Source organism: Staurois parvus, unplaced genomic scaffold (assembly GCF_062004578.1).
Source record: "Staurois parvus isolate SC_StPar_1 unplaced genomic scaffold, SC_StPar_1.0 ptg000988l, whole genome shotgun sequence".
NCBI classification, from domain to species: domain Eukaryota; kingdom Metazoa; phylum Chordata; class Amphibia; order Anura; family Ranidae; genus Staurois; species Staurois parvus.
This window is the reverse complement of record NW_028318784.1, coordinates 4,245,548-4,260,379: the sequence shown is the minus strand read 5'-3', so window position 1 is coordinate 4,260,379 and position 14,832 is coordinate 4,245,548. Positions and strand designations below refer to the sequence as shown.

The window sequence follows — 14,832 nt, the reverse complement described above, 5'->3', positions numbered from 1 at the left end:
CTCCATCGCCACACTCTGCTGCCATGTGCCACTTTCAGGTCTCTTCACACTGCTGGTGTGTTAAATTTTTTGACATAGGGTGCAGGCAGATTACGGGCCTCACATAGCTGCTGCCAGGCCCCTAATCTGCCATGGGCCCCTATATACCGCCTCCTCATGCTGCTGCCAAGTCTAGAGTCTCTCATGGGTCCCTGTACGGCCTCCCATTGCTGCTGTCTCCATCGCCACACTCTGCTGCCATGTGCCACTTTCAGGTCTCTTCACACTGCTGGTGTGTTAAATTTTTTGACATAGGGTGCAGGCAGATTACGGGCCTCACATAGCTGCTGCCAGGCCCCTAATCTGCCATGGGCCCCTATATACCGCTTCCTCATGCTGCTGCCAGGTCCAGAGTCTCTCATGGGTCCCTGTACGGCCTCCCATTGCTGCTGTCTCCATCGCCACACTCTGCCATGTGCCACTTTCAGGTCTCCTCACACACTGCTGGTGTGTTAAATTTTTTGACATAGGGTGCAGGCAGATTACGGGCCTCACATAGCTGCTGCCAGGCCCCTAATCTGCCATGGGCCCCTATATACCGCCTCCTCATGCTGCTGCCAAGTCTAGAGTCTCTCATGGGTCCCTGTACGGCCTCCCATTGCTGCTGTCTCCATCGCCACACTCTGCTGCCATGTGCCACTTTCAGGTCTCTTCACACTGCTGGTGTGTTAAATTTTTTGACATAGGGTGCAGGCAGATTACGGGCCTCACATAGCTGCTGCCAGGCCCCTAATCTGCCATGGGCCCCTATATACCGCCTCCTCATGCTGCTGCCAAGTCTAGAGTCTGTCATGGGTCCCTGTACGGCCTCCCATTGCTGCTGTCTCCATCGCCACACTCTGCTGCCATGTGCCACTTTCAGGTCTCTTCACACTGCTGGTGTGTTAAATTTTTTGACATAGGGTGCAGGCAGATTACGTGCCTCACATAGCTGCTGCCAGGCCCCTAATCTGCCATGGGCCCCTATATACCGCCTCCTCATGCTGCTGCCAAGTCTAGAGTCTCTCATGGGTCCCTGTACGGCCTCCCATTGCTGCTGTCTCCATCGCCACACTCTGCTGCCATGTGCCACTTTCAGGTCTCTTCACACTGCTGGTGTGTTAAATTTTTTGACATAGGGTGCAGGCAGATTACGGGCCTCACATAGCTGCTGCCAGGCCCCTAATCTGCCATGGGCCCCTATATACCGCCTCCTCATGCTGCTGCCAAGTCCAGAGTCTGTCATGGGTCCCTGTATGGCCTCCCATTGCTGCTGTCTCCATCGCCACACTCTGCTGCCATGTGCCACTTTCAGGTCTCTTCACACTGCTGGTGTGTTAAATTTTTTGACATAGGGTGCAGGCAGATTACGGGCCTCACATAGCTGCTGCCAGGCCCCTAATCTGCCATGGGCCCCTATATACCGCCTCCTCATGCTGCTGCCAAGTCTAGAGTCTCTCATGGGTCCCTGTACGGCCTCCCATTGCTGCTGTCTCCATCGCCACACTCTGCTGCCATGTGCCACTTTCAGGTCTCTTCACACTGCTGGTGTGTTAAATTTTTTGACATAGGGTGCAGGCAGATTACGGGCCTCACATAGCTGCTGCCAGGCCCCTAATCTGCCATGGGCCCCTATATACCGCCTCCTCATGCTGCTGCCAAGTCCAGAGTCTGTCATGGGTCCCTGTATGGCCTCCCATTGCTGCTGTCTCCATCGCCACACTCTGCTGCCATGTGCCACTTTCAGGTCTCTTCACACTGCTGGTGTGTTAAATTTTTTGACATAGGGTGCAGGCAGATTACGGGCCTCACATAGCTGCTGCCAGGCCCCTAATCTGCCATGGGCCCCTATATACCGCCTCCTCATGCTGCTGCCAAGTCTAGAGTCTGTCATGGGTCCCTGTACGGCCTCCCATTGCTGCTGTCTCCATCGCCACACTCTGCTGCCATGTGCCACTTTCAGGTCTCCTCACACTGCTGGTGTGTAGAATTTTTTGACATAGGGTGCTGGCAGATTATGGGCCTCCTATAGCTGCTGCCAGGCCCCTAATCTGCCATAGGCCCCTATATACCGCCTCCTCATGCTGCTGCCAGGTCCAGAGTCTCTCATGGGTCCCTGTACGGCCTCCCATTGCTGCTGTCTCCATCGCCACACTCTGCTGCCATGTGCCACTTTCAGGTCTCTTCACACTGCTGGTGTGTTAAATTTTTTGACATAGGGTGCAGGCAGATTACGGGCCTCACATAGCTGCTGCCAGGCCCCTAATCTGCCATGGGCCCCTATATACCGCCTCCTCATGCTGCTGCCAAGTCCAGAGTCTGTCATGGGTCCCTGTATGGCCTCCCATTGCTGCTGTCTCCATCGCCACACTCTGCTGCCATGTGCCACTTTCAGGTCTCTTCACACTGCTGGTGTGTTAAATTTTTTGACATAGGGTGCAGGCAGATTACGGGCCTCACATAGCTGCTGCCAGGCCCCTAATCTGCCATGGGCCCCTATATACCGCCTCCTCATGCTGCTGCCAAGTCTAGAGTCTGTCATGGGTCCCTGTACGGCCTCCCATTGCTGCTGTCTCCATCGCCACACTCTGCTGCCATGTGCCACTTTCAGGTCTCCTCACACTGCTGGTGTGTAGAATTTTTTGACATAGGGTGCTGGCAGATTATGGGCCTCCTATAGCTGCTGCCAGGCCCCTAATCTGCCATAGGCCCCTATATACCGCCTCCTCATGCTGCTGCCAGGTCCAGAGTCTCTCATGGGTCCCTGTACGGCCTCCCATTGCTGCTGTCTCCATCGCCACACTCTGCTGCCATGTGCCACTTTCAGGTCTCTTCACACTGCTGGTGTGTTAAATTTTTTGACATAGGGTGCAGGCAGATTACGGGCCTCACATAGCTGCTGCCAGGCCCCTAATCTGCCATGGGCCCCTATATACCGCCTCCTCATGCTGCTGCCAAGTCCAGAGTCTGTCATGGGTCCCTGTATGGCCTCCCATTGCTGCTGTCTCCATCGCCACACTCTGCTGCCATGTGCCACTTTCAGGTCTCTTCACACTGCTGGTGTGTTAAATTTTTTGACATAGGGTGCAGGCAGATTACGGGCCTCACATAGCTGCTGCCAGGCCCCTAATCTGCCATGGGCCCCTATATACCGCCTCCTCATGCTGCTGCCAAGTCTAGAGTCTCTCATGGGTCCCTGTACGGCCTCCCATTGCTGCTGTCTCCATCGCCACACTCTGCTGCCATGTGCCACTTTCAGGTCTCTTCACACTGCTGGTGTGTTAAATTTTTTGACATAGGGTGCAGGCAGATTACGGGCCTCACATAGCTGCTGCCAGGCCCCTAATCTGCCATGGGCCCCTATATACCGCCTCCTCATGCTGCTGCCAAGTCCAGAGTCTGTCATGGGTCCCTGTATGGCCTCCCATTGCTGCTGTCTCCATCGCCACACTCTGCTGCCATGTGCCACTTTCAGGTCTCTTCACACTGCTGGTGTGTTAAATTTTTTGACATAGGGTGCAGGCAGATTACGGGCCTCACATAGCTGCTGCCAGGCCCCTAATCTGCCATGGGCCCCTATATACCGCCTCCTCATGCTGCTGCCAAGTCCAGAGTCTGTCATGGGTCCCTGTATGGCCTCCCATTGCTGCTGTCTCCATCGCCACACTCTGCTGCCATGTGCCACTTTCAGGTCTCTTCACACTGCTGGTGTGTTAAATTTTTTGACATAGGGTGCAGGCAGATTACGGGCCTCACATAGCTGCTGCCAGGCCCCTAATCTGCCATGGGCCCCTATATACCGCCTCCTCATGCTGCTGCCAAGTCTAGAGTCTGTCATGGGTCCCTGTACGGCCTCCCATTGCTGCTGTCTCCATCGCCACACTCTGCTGCCATGTGCCACTTTCAGGTCTCCTCACACTGCTGGTGTGTAGAATTTTTTGACATAGGGTGCTGGCAGATTATGGGCCTCCTATAGCTGCTGCCAGGCCCCTAATCTGCCATAGGCCCCTATATACCGCCTCCTCATGCTGCTGCCAGGTCCAGAGTCTCTCATGGGTCCCTGTACGGCCTCCCATTGCTGCTGTCTCCATCGCCACACTCTGCTGCCATGTGCCACTTTCAGGTCTCTTCACACTGCTGGTGTGTTAAATTTTTTGACATAGGGTGCAGGCAGATTACGGGCCTCACATAGCTGCTGCCAGGCCCCTAATCTGCCATGGGCCCCTATATACCGCCTCCTCATGCTGCTGCCAAGTCTAGAGTCTGTCATGGGTCCCTGTACGGCCTCCCATTGCTGCTGTCTCCATCGCCACACTCTGCTGCCATGTGCCACTTTCAGGTCTCCTCACACTGCTGGTGTGTAGAATTTTTTGACATAGGGTGCTGGCAGATTATGGGCCTCCTATAGCTGCTGCCAGGCCCCTAATCTGCCATAGGCCCCTATATACCGCCTCCTCATGCTGCTGCCAGGTCCAGAGTCTCTCATGGGTCCCTGTACGGCCTCCCATTGCTGCTGTCTCCATCGCCACACTCTGCTGCCATGTGCCACTTTCAGGTCTCTTCACACTGCTGGTGTGTTAAATTTTTTGACATAGGGTGCAGGCAGATTACGGGCCTCACATAGCTGCTGCCAGGCCCCTAATCTGCCATGGGCCCCTATATACCGCCTCCTCATGCTGCTGCCAAGTCTAGAGTCTGTCATGGGTCCCTGTACGGCCTCCCATTGCTGCTGTCTCCATCGCCACACTCTGCTGCCATGTGCCACTTTCAGGTCTCCTCACACTGCTGGTGTGTAGAATTTTTTGACATAGGGTGCTGGCAGATTATGGGCCTCCTATAGCTGCTGCCAGGCCCCTAATCTGCCATAGGCCCCTATATACCGCCTCCTCATGCTGCTGCCAGGTCCAGAGTCTCTCATGGGTCCCTGTACGGCCTCCCATTGCTGCTGTCTCCATCGCCACACTCTGCTGCCATGTGCCACTTTCAGGTCTCTTCACACTGCTGGTGTGTTAAATTTTTTGACATAGGGTGCAGGCAGATTACGGGCCTCACATAGCTGCTGCCAGGCCCCTAATCTGCCATGGGCCCCTATATACCGCCTCCTCATGCTGCTGCCAAGTCTAGAGTCTCTCATGGGTCCCTGTACGGCCTCCCATTGCTGCTGTCTCCATCGCCACACTCTGCTGCCATGTGCCACTTTCAGGTCTCTTCACACTGCTGGTGTGTTAAATTTTTTGACATAGGGTGCAGGCAGATTACGGGCCTCACATAGCTGCTGCCAGGCCCCTAATCTGCCATGGGCCCCTATATACCGCCTCCTCATGCTGCTGCCAAGTCCAGAGTCTGTCATGGGTCCCTGTATGGCCTCCCATTGCTGCTGTCTCCATCGCCACACTCTGCTGCCATGTGCCACTTTCAGGTCTCTTCACACTGCTGGTGTGTTAAATTTTTTGACATAGGGTGCAGGCAGATTACGGGCCTCACATAGCTGCTGCCAGGCCCCTAATCTGCCATGGGCCCCTATATACCGCCTCCTCATGCTGCTGCCAAGTCTAGAGTCTGTCATGGGTCCCTGTACGGCCTCCCATTGCTGCTGTCTCCATCGCCACACTCTGCTGCCATGTGCCACTTTCAGGTCTCCTCACACTGCTGGTGTGTAGAATTTTTTGACATAGGGTGCTGGCAGATTATGGGCCTCCTATAGCTGCTGCCAGGCCCCTAATCTGCCATAGGCCCCTATATACCGCCTCCTCATGCTGCTGCCAGGTCCAGAGTCTCTCATGGGTCCCTGTACGGCCTCCCATTGCTGCTGTCTCCATCGCCACACTCTGCTGCCATGTGCCACTTTCAGGTCTCTTCACACTGCTGGTGTGTTAAATTTTTTGACATAGGGTGCAGGCAGATTACGGGCCTCACATAGCTGCTGCCAGGCCCCTAATCTGCCATGGGCCCCTATATACCGCCTCCTCATGCTGCTGCCAAGTCCAGAGTCTGTCATGGGTCCCTGTATGGCCTCCCATTGCTGCTGTCTCCATCGCCACACTCTGCTGCCATGTGCCACTTTCAGGTCTCTTCACACTGCTGGTGTGTTAAATTTTTTGACATAGGGTGCAGGCAGATTATGGGCCTCACATAGCTGCTGCCAGGCCCCTAATCTGCCATGGGCCCCTATATACCGCCTCCTCATGCTGCTGCCAAGTCTAGAGTCTCTCATGGGTCCCTGTACGGCCTCCCATTGCTGCTGTCTCCATCGCCACACTCTGCTGCCATGTGCCACTTTCAGGTCTCTTCACACTGCTGGTGTGTTAAATTTTTTGACATAGGGTGCAGGCAGATTACGGGCCTCACATAGCTGCTGCCAGGCCCCTAATCTGCCATGGGCCCCTATATACCGCCTCCTCATGCTGCTGCCAAGTCCAGAGTCTGTCATGGGTCCCTGTATGGCCTCCCATTGCTGCTGTCTCCATCGCCACACTCTGCTGCCATGTGCCACTTTCAGGTCTCTTCACACTGCTGGTGTGTTAAATTTTTTGACATAGGGTGCAGGCAGATTACGGGCCTCACATAGCTGCTGCCAGGCCCCTAATCTGCCATGGGCCCCTATATACCGCCTCCTCATGCTGCTGCCAAGTCCAGAGTCTGTCATGGGTCCCTGTATGGCCTCCCATTGCTGCTGTCTCCATCGCCACACTCTGCTGCCATGTGCCACTTTCAGGTCTCTTCACACTGCTGGTGTGTTAAATTTTTTGACATAGGGTGCAGGCAGATTACGGGCCTCACATAGCTGCTGCCAGGCCCCTAATCTGCCATGGGCCCCTATATACCGCCTCCTCATGCTGCTGCCAAGTCTAGAGTCTGTCATGGGTCCCTGTACGGCCTCCCATTGCTGCTGTCTCCATCGCCACACTCTGCTGCCATGTGCCACTTTCAGGTCTCCTCACACTGCTGGTGTGTAGAATTTTTTGACATAGGGTGCTGGCAGATTATGGGCCTCCTATAGCTGCTGCCAGGCCCCTAATCTGCCATAGGCCCCTATATACCGCCTCCTCATGCTGCTGCCAGGTCCAGAGTCTCTCATGGGTCCCTGTACGGCCTCCCATTGCTGCTGTCTCCATCGCCACACTCTGCTGCCATGTGCCACTTTCAGGTCTCTTCACACTGCTGGTGTGTTAAATTTTTTGACATAGGGTGCAGGCAGATTACGGGCCTCACATAGCTGCTGCCAGGCCCCTAATCTGCCATGGGCCCCTATATACCGCCTCCTCATGCTGCTGCCAAGTCTAGAGTCTGTCATGGGTCCCTGTACGGCCTCCCATTGCTGCTGTCTCCATCGCCACACTCTGCTGCCATGTGCCACTTTCAGGTCTCCTCACACTGCTGGTGTGTAGAATTTTTTGACATAGGGTGCTGGCAGATTATGGGCCTCCTATAGCTGCTGCCAGGCCCCTAATCTGCCATAGGCCCCTATATACCGCCTCCTCATGCTGCTGCCAGGTCCAGAGTCTCTCATGGGTCCCTGTACGGCCTCCCATTGCTGCTGTCTCCATCGCCACACTCTGCTGCCATGTGCCACTTTCAGGTCTCTTCACACTGCTGGTGTGTTAAATTTTTTGACATAGGGTGCAGGCAGATTACGGGCCTCACATAGCTGCTGCCAGGCCCCTAATCTGCCATGGGCCCCTATATACCGCCTCCTCATGCTGCTGCCAAGTCTAGAGTCTGTCATGGGTCCCTGTACGGCCTCCCATTGCTGCTGTCTCCATCGCCACACTCTGCTGCCATGTGCCACTTTCAGGTCTCCTCACACTGCTGGTGTGTAGAATTTTTTGACATAGGGTGCTGGCAGATTATGGGCCTCCTATAGCTGCTGCCAGGCCCCTAATCTGCCATAGGCCCCTATATACCGCCTCCTCATGCTGCTGCCAGGTCCAGAGTCTCTCATGGGTCCCTGTACGGCCTCCCATTGCTGCTGTCTCCATCGCCACACTCTGCTGCCATGTGCCACTTTCAGGTCTCTTCACACTGCTGGTGTGTTAAATTTTTTGACATAGGGTGCAGGCAGATTACGGGCCTCACATAGCTGCTGCCAGGCCCCTAATCTGCCATGGGCCCCTATATACCGCCTCCTCATGCTGCTGCCAAGTCCAGAGTCTGTCATGGGTCCCTGTATGGCCTCCCATTGCTGCTGTCTCCATCGCCACACTCTGCTGCCATGTGCCACTTTCAGGTCTCTTCACACTGCTGGTGTGTTAAATTTTTTGACATAGGGTGCAGGCAGATTACGGGCCTCACATAGCTGCTGCCAGGCCCCTAATCTGCCATGGGCCCCTATATACCGCCTCCTCATGCTGCTGCCAAGTCTAGAGTCTCTCATGGGTCCCTGTACGGCCTCCCATTGCTGCTGTCTCCATCGCCACACTCTGCTGCCATGTGCCACTTTCAGGTCTCTTCACACTGCTGGTGTGTTAAATTTTTTGACATAGGGTGCAGGCAGATTACGGGCCTCACATAGCTGCTGCCAGACATGTAATCTGCCATGGGCCCCCGTACCGACTCCTCATGCTGTGACGTTGCAACAAGGTGGAATTCAACCCTACATATGTTAGACCGCCTTTACGAACAGCTAAAGGCCATCACAGATTTCCTGATGTTAAAAGCGGATAAAGGTACTCCCTGTGTAACTTAGATGTCAGCCATTGGCAGCTCATGTGTGACACCTGCGCTTGCTCAGGCCCTTTGAGGAGGCCACGCTATTCGTGAGTCGGCAGGACTATGGGATGAATGAGGTCAAATCGGCCATGGGCCCCCGTACCGCCTGTTCACGCTGATGCTGGTCCCACAGTGTGACCTGGGTCCCTGTACGGCCTTCCATTGCTTCCACTCTGCCATGTGCCACTTTGAAATCTCCTCACACTCCTGCGGTTGTCCATTTTGTCATAGGTTGCTGGCAGATTACAGGCCTTCCATAGGTGCCACCAAGCCCCATATCGGCCATGGGCCCCCGTACCGCCTGGTCACGCTGCTGCTGGGCCCATAGTGTGACCTGGGTCCCTGTACCGCCTCCCATTGCTCCCACTCTGCCATGTGCCACTTTCAGGTCTCCTCACGCTCCTGCTGGTTTCCATTTTGTCATAGGTTGCTGTATGGCCTCCCATTGCTGCTGCCTCCACCGCCACACTGTGGCTCCAAACACTGGTTTTGGCCCCGTGACTGGCCAAAGGAGTGAAGTGTGCAGTGATTCTAAGATCGACGGCACTCATCTGCATGTCATACTGACAGACAGTATTATTTCTCTTCCCCAGCAGACTCCAAGGGCATTTAAATTAAAGGTACAGTGTTCTGCACTAATATTAAGTCTCTCTGAAGCCTAGAAACACCCTTTTTTAAGTTAAATTCACAGCGAATTTATTCGACTCGAATCGAATATTGTCCACGAATTCGCCGAATCAGTCGAATCGAATTTTTCATTTCTTCGCTCATCTCTATTCAAAATCTAAAAGATTTCAACTAAATTTGAAAAAAATCTACCAAATTCAAAAAGTAAAGATGGGCATACATGTATAGATTTTCATCTGAGAATATTATTCTCAAGAATATTCATTTGATTTTCTAACCGTTAGTGGGGTCAAATCGATGATTGTTTTCGACGGCAGTGACAGAAAAATTTGAAGAGGCAGGAAGGGAAATGTTTCTTGATCTAAATAATTTTTGGCCAGTGTATGTGGCGAGCATTCACAAATTACATTAATTTTAAAATCGAATGTTAAAAGCAAAAGACAATTTTCAAATGACATTCATCCATTCATCAAATGTGCAAAAAATTGTTGTACAACTTTTTTTACGAATATTCTCGGCTGAAAATCTACATGTGTATGGCCAGCTTAATGCCCAGTGCACAGGTTAAGAAAATTGTACAAAAAAATTTACATGAAAGGACCGATCGTCCGATAGTTGGATCATTGGTACACAGCTTTCGAGAGATGATCATGACAATTCATGCAACAATATCCAAAGGGACAAGTGCAAACATTTTTCTTGTACAATACCAGATTGTACAATTTTCGTTTATTCAGTACAGTAGTAGTCCAAAAATACAATACACACAAGACATATTTTCAAAATTCTTTTCTTTTGTACGAACATTTTCGTATCTTTAACCGTTTCACTTTCGATGTGAGACTAGCAAGCGAAAAAAACGAACGATTGTTCATCCAATATTCTCATCATGTCTACAGGGCTTAAGGCTGGCCATACACATGTAGATTTTTGGCCGAGAATTTTAGTTTCAAGAATATTCATTTGATTTTCTAACCTTTAAATTGGCCATACATGTATAGATTTTCATTCCAGAACTTTTGTCTCAAGAATATTCGTTAGATTTTCTAATCTAATTCTTGTTTTGAAATTTGAGACTACAGAGAAGGAGAGGGGAGGACAACTTCTGCTTCCGATCACCTAGGCAATTGGAGCAGAAGTGGGAGCGGGTACCTCTCAATTTTGGGTACTCACTCCCTTCACCCCGCGCTCCCCAAAGGTCCCAGTCCTTAAAGCGATACTTCCCCTTTTGGGTGGAGCTCCGCTTTAAATTTGTTTTCAAATGTTTGTTTGATTTTGTTTTTGAATTTGCTTTCGGTTTTGTTTTCAAATTCAAATTTGTTTTAGAATTCAAACGTGTTTTCTAAATGAATTTTGGCCGAATTTCGTTTGCTTTATTTCGGATTCGTTTAAATTCATTATTTTTGTAATTCGGAATTCTGATACATCTAAATCTCAGAATAATGAAAATATTTGTCCCTAACCCTAGCTCTGTCTCTGACCCTAACCCTGACTCTATCCCTAGCTCTAACATTTACCCCAACCCTAGCCCTTAATCCTAACCCTAACATTTACCCCAACCCTAGCCCTTAATCCTAACCCTAACATTTAACCCCAACCCTAGCCCTTAACCCTAACCCTAACATTTACCCCAACCCTAGCCCTTAATCCTAACCCTAACATTTAACCCTAACCCTAGCCCTTAACCCTCCCCCTAACATTTAACCCTAACCTTAGCCCTTTATCCTTACCCTAACATTTACCCCAACCCTAGCCCTTAACCCTAACATTTAACCCTCCACCTAACATTTAACCCTAACCCTAGCCCTTAACCCTAACCCTAACATTTAACCCTAACCCTAACATTTACCCCAACCCTAGCCCTTAACCCTAACCCTAGCCCTTAACCCTAACCCTAACATTTAACCCTAGCCCTTAATTCTAACTCTAACATTACCCCAACCCTAACCCTTAACCCTAACCCTAGTCCTTAACCCTAATCTTGGCTCTTAACCCTAACCCTTAACCATAAACCTAAGTCTTAAACCTAACCCTAACATCTATCCCTAACCTTAGCCTCTAACCCTAACATGTGACTTTGGTCACATAAACGCAAAATGCATCAAAAAAACGCAACACTTGTGTTTTTAATGAGGGTCCATTAAAGTCTATTACACACAAAATGCAATCTACTGGGGAAAAAAAGTCACTGGCTCTTTCCAAAAAAATGCAACTGCTCAAAATGCACAGATGTGACCTAGATCCTAGGAAATTATGTTAAATGGACCGTAGTGTGTTTCTGCAAACTGTAAAATGCACTGATATCCACATAAGTGTGAACCTAGGGTAAGAGAAGAGTGAATTTCTCTTAGATCAACAGGTCTTTTTCCTGCATTTAGAGGATATTTAGAGGGATAAACATGTAACGAAGAGATGTACTGCATACATTTTTATTCTTTTTTTTTTGTCCTGACAATAAAATCATTCAGATAATTTTTTTAATTTGACAATCAGCATCATGGGTGGTAGGAATAATTTTCTGAGTTGAACTGCTTTGTGATGAAAGGCTACTTAATCTATATGTACAGCATCACAGTCTTTTATTGCTGTTACTGACCTATTCCTTTTGTAATATATTACTTGTATTTCTGAGTAGTGAAGCTACATTATTATTATAACATACACCAATCAGCCTTAACTTTATGGCCACTGACAGTTTAAGTGAATACCATTAATTATATTGCTACAATAGCATCTATATTAGGCAGCAAGCAAACATGTTGTCCCTGAAGATGAAATGTTGAAAGCAGAAAAAAAACAGGCATTACAGTTTGTTGTGTATGGGGTTGTATAGCAGCAGAGCGGTCAGAGTGTCCATACTGACCTGTGTCCACAGCCAAAGAACCTACAATGGGCACATTGTTACAAAAGTTACCAGATATATTTGTTTTATTTTTTTATTTCATTTGGATGACATCACATGATACAATAGTAGTTCAGACCCATAGGGAAATTAATAAAGTTGTCTAATTTGTTTAAAAAATCAGATTTGAGTAAATTTGTGATTTTTTGAATTTGTAATTGTCACAATCAGTTCTGTTTCACAGTCTAAACTCTAATGCAATTCTTATGTTTGAAAAATTTAGGGCTGCCAAATTTTGCATTATATTTATTTTGTTGTGTCTGAACATATCAAATAGTTTACATATATGGATAGCGAATCTATCCAAATATTGAAACAGAAAACTAATATCCAGCAATCTTCCTAAAAACCTGCAAATTTTTCCCAATTTACCAGATCAACGAATATATGAAATGTTTTCCAAAGATATGAAATGAATTTAAAAAATGAATTGGTTTCAAAACAAAATTCTTTAATGAACAAATGCATCAGAAACTAAACAATAATTCTGGCATGCACATGTATAATGGTAGCACTATCCATATGGAAGAAAAATATATTTTTAAAATATTCTTCCCAAATATATTGCAATATATTTGAAATGCTACAATTTTGGCCATATTCAAGATATTTAAAAATATATTTCAATATATATATATATATATATATATATATATATACAGTGGGGCAAAAAAGTATTTAGTCAGCCACCAATTGTGCAAGTTCTCCCACTTAAAAAGATGAGAGAGGCCTGTAATTGGCATCATACATAGACCTCAACTATGAGAGACAAAATGAGAAAAAAAATCCAGACAATCACATTGGCTGATTTGGAAATAATTTATTTGCAAATTATGGTGGAAAATAAGTATTTGGTCACCTACAAACAAGCAAGATTTCTGGCTCTCGCAGACCTGTACCTTCTTCTTTAAGAGGCTCCTCTGTCCTGCACACATTACCTGTATCAATGGCACCTGTTTGAACTTGTTATCAGTATAAAAGACACCTGTCCACAACCTCAAACAGTCACACTCCAAACTCCACTATGGTGAAGACCAAAGAGCTGTCGAAGGACACCAGAAACAAAATTGTAGACCTGCACCAGGCTAGGAAGACTAAATCTGCAATAGGAAAGCAGCTTGGTGTGAACAAATCAACTGTGGGAGCAATAATTAGAAAATGGAAGACATACAAGACCACTGATAATCTCCCTCGATCTGGGGCTCCACGCAAGATCTCACCCTGTGGGGTCAAAATGATCACAAGAACGGTGAGCAAAAATCCCAGGACCACACGGGGGGACCTAGTGAATGACCTGCAGAGAGCTGGGACCAACGTAAAAAAGGCTATCATCAGTAACACACTACGCCGCCAGGGACTCAGATCCTGCAGTGCCAGACGTGCCCCCCTGCTTAAGCCAGTACATGTCCGGGCCCGCCTGAAGTTTGCTAGAGAGCATTTGGATGATCCAGAAGAGGATTGGGAGAATGTCATATGGTCAGATGAAACCAAAATAGAACTGTTTGGTAGAAACACAACTCGTCGTGTTTGGAAGAGAGAGAATGCTGAGTTGCATCCAAAGAACACCATACCTACTGTGAAGCATGGGGGTGGCAACATGCTTTGGGGATGTTTCTCCACAAAGGGACCAGGACGACTGATCCATGTACAGGACAGAATGAATGGGGCCATGTATTGTGAGATTTTGAGTGCAAACCTCCTTCCATCAGCAAGGACATTGAAGATGAAACGTGGCTGGGTCTTCCAACATGACAATGATCCCAAACATACCGCCCGGGCAACGAAGGAGTGGCTTCGTAAGAAGCATTTCAAGGTCCTAGAGTGGCCTAGCCAGTCTCCAGATCTCAACCCCATAGAAAACCTTTGGAGGGAGTTGAAAGTCCGTGTTGCCCAGGGACAGCCCCAAAACATCACTGCTCTAGAGGAGATCTGCATGGAGGAATGGGCCAACATACCAGCAACAGTGTGTGCCAACCTTGTGAAGACTTACAGGAAACCTTTGACCTCTGTCATTGCCAACAAAGGATATATAACAAAGTATTGAGATGAACTTTTGATATTGACCAAATACTTATTTTCCACCATAATTTGCAAATAAATTCTTTCCAAATCAGCCAATGTGATTGTCTGGATTTGTTTTCTAATTTTGTCTCTCATAGTTGAGGTCTACCTATGATGCCAATTACAGGCCTCTCTCATCTTTTTAAGTGGGAGAACTTGCACAATTGGTGGCTGACTAAATACTTTTTTGCCCCCACTGTATATATATACACTGCAAGTTGGAATGCTTTTTTATTACAAAATATATGAAAAATATTTTAAAAAATACATTTCAGATATACTGTATGTCTTTAAAAAAACAAATCTACATTTTTGGAATGCATTTACAAATATAGTTAAAAATATATTTATCAAAACTGGAGCATCCAGCATCTGGAGCGGATGTACATGACAACAATTTAGCTTCTAGCTTCAGCTTGCTCAGTTAGACTTTGAAAATGGAAGATATAAGTTGATTGGTTGCCATGCATGGATGCTCCCCATTCTGGCTCCTCCAGTTTTGATAAGCTTCACTC

General features: G+C 48.6%; 1 protein-coding gene across 1 annotated transcript in view; it reads right to left on the bottom strand.

The window, feature by feature from the left end:
- Window positions 1-14,832, bottom strand: part of TMPRSS15 (transmembrane serine protease 15) — a 450,422-nt gene that overhangs the window by 389,795 nt on the left and 45,795 nt on the right. The gene's annotated exons all lie outside the window — the stretch shown is intronic.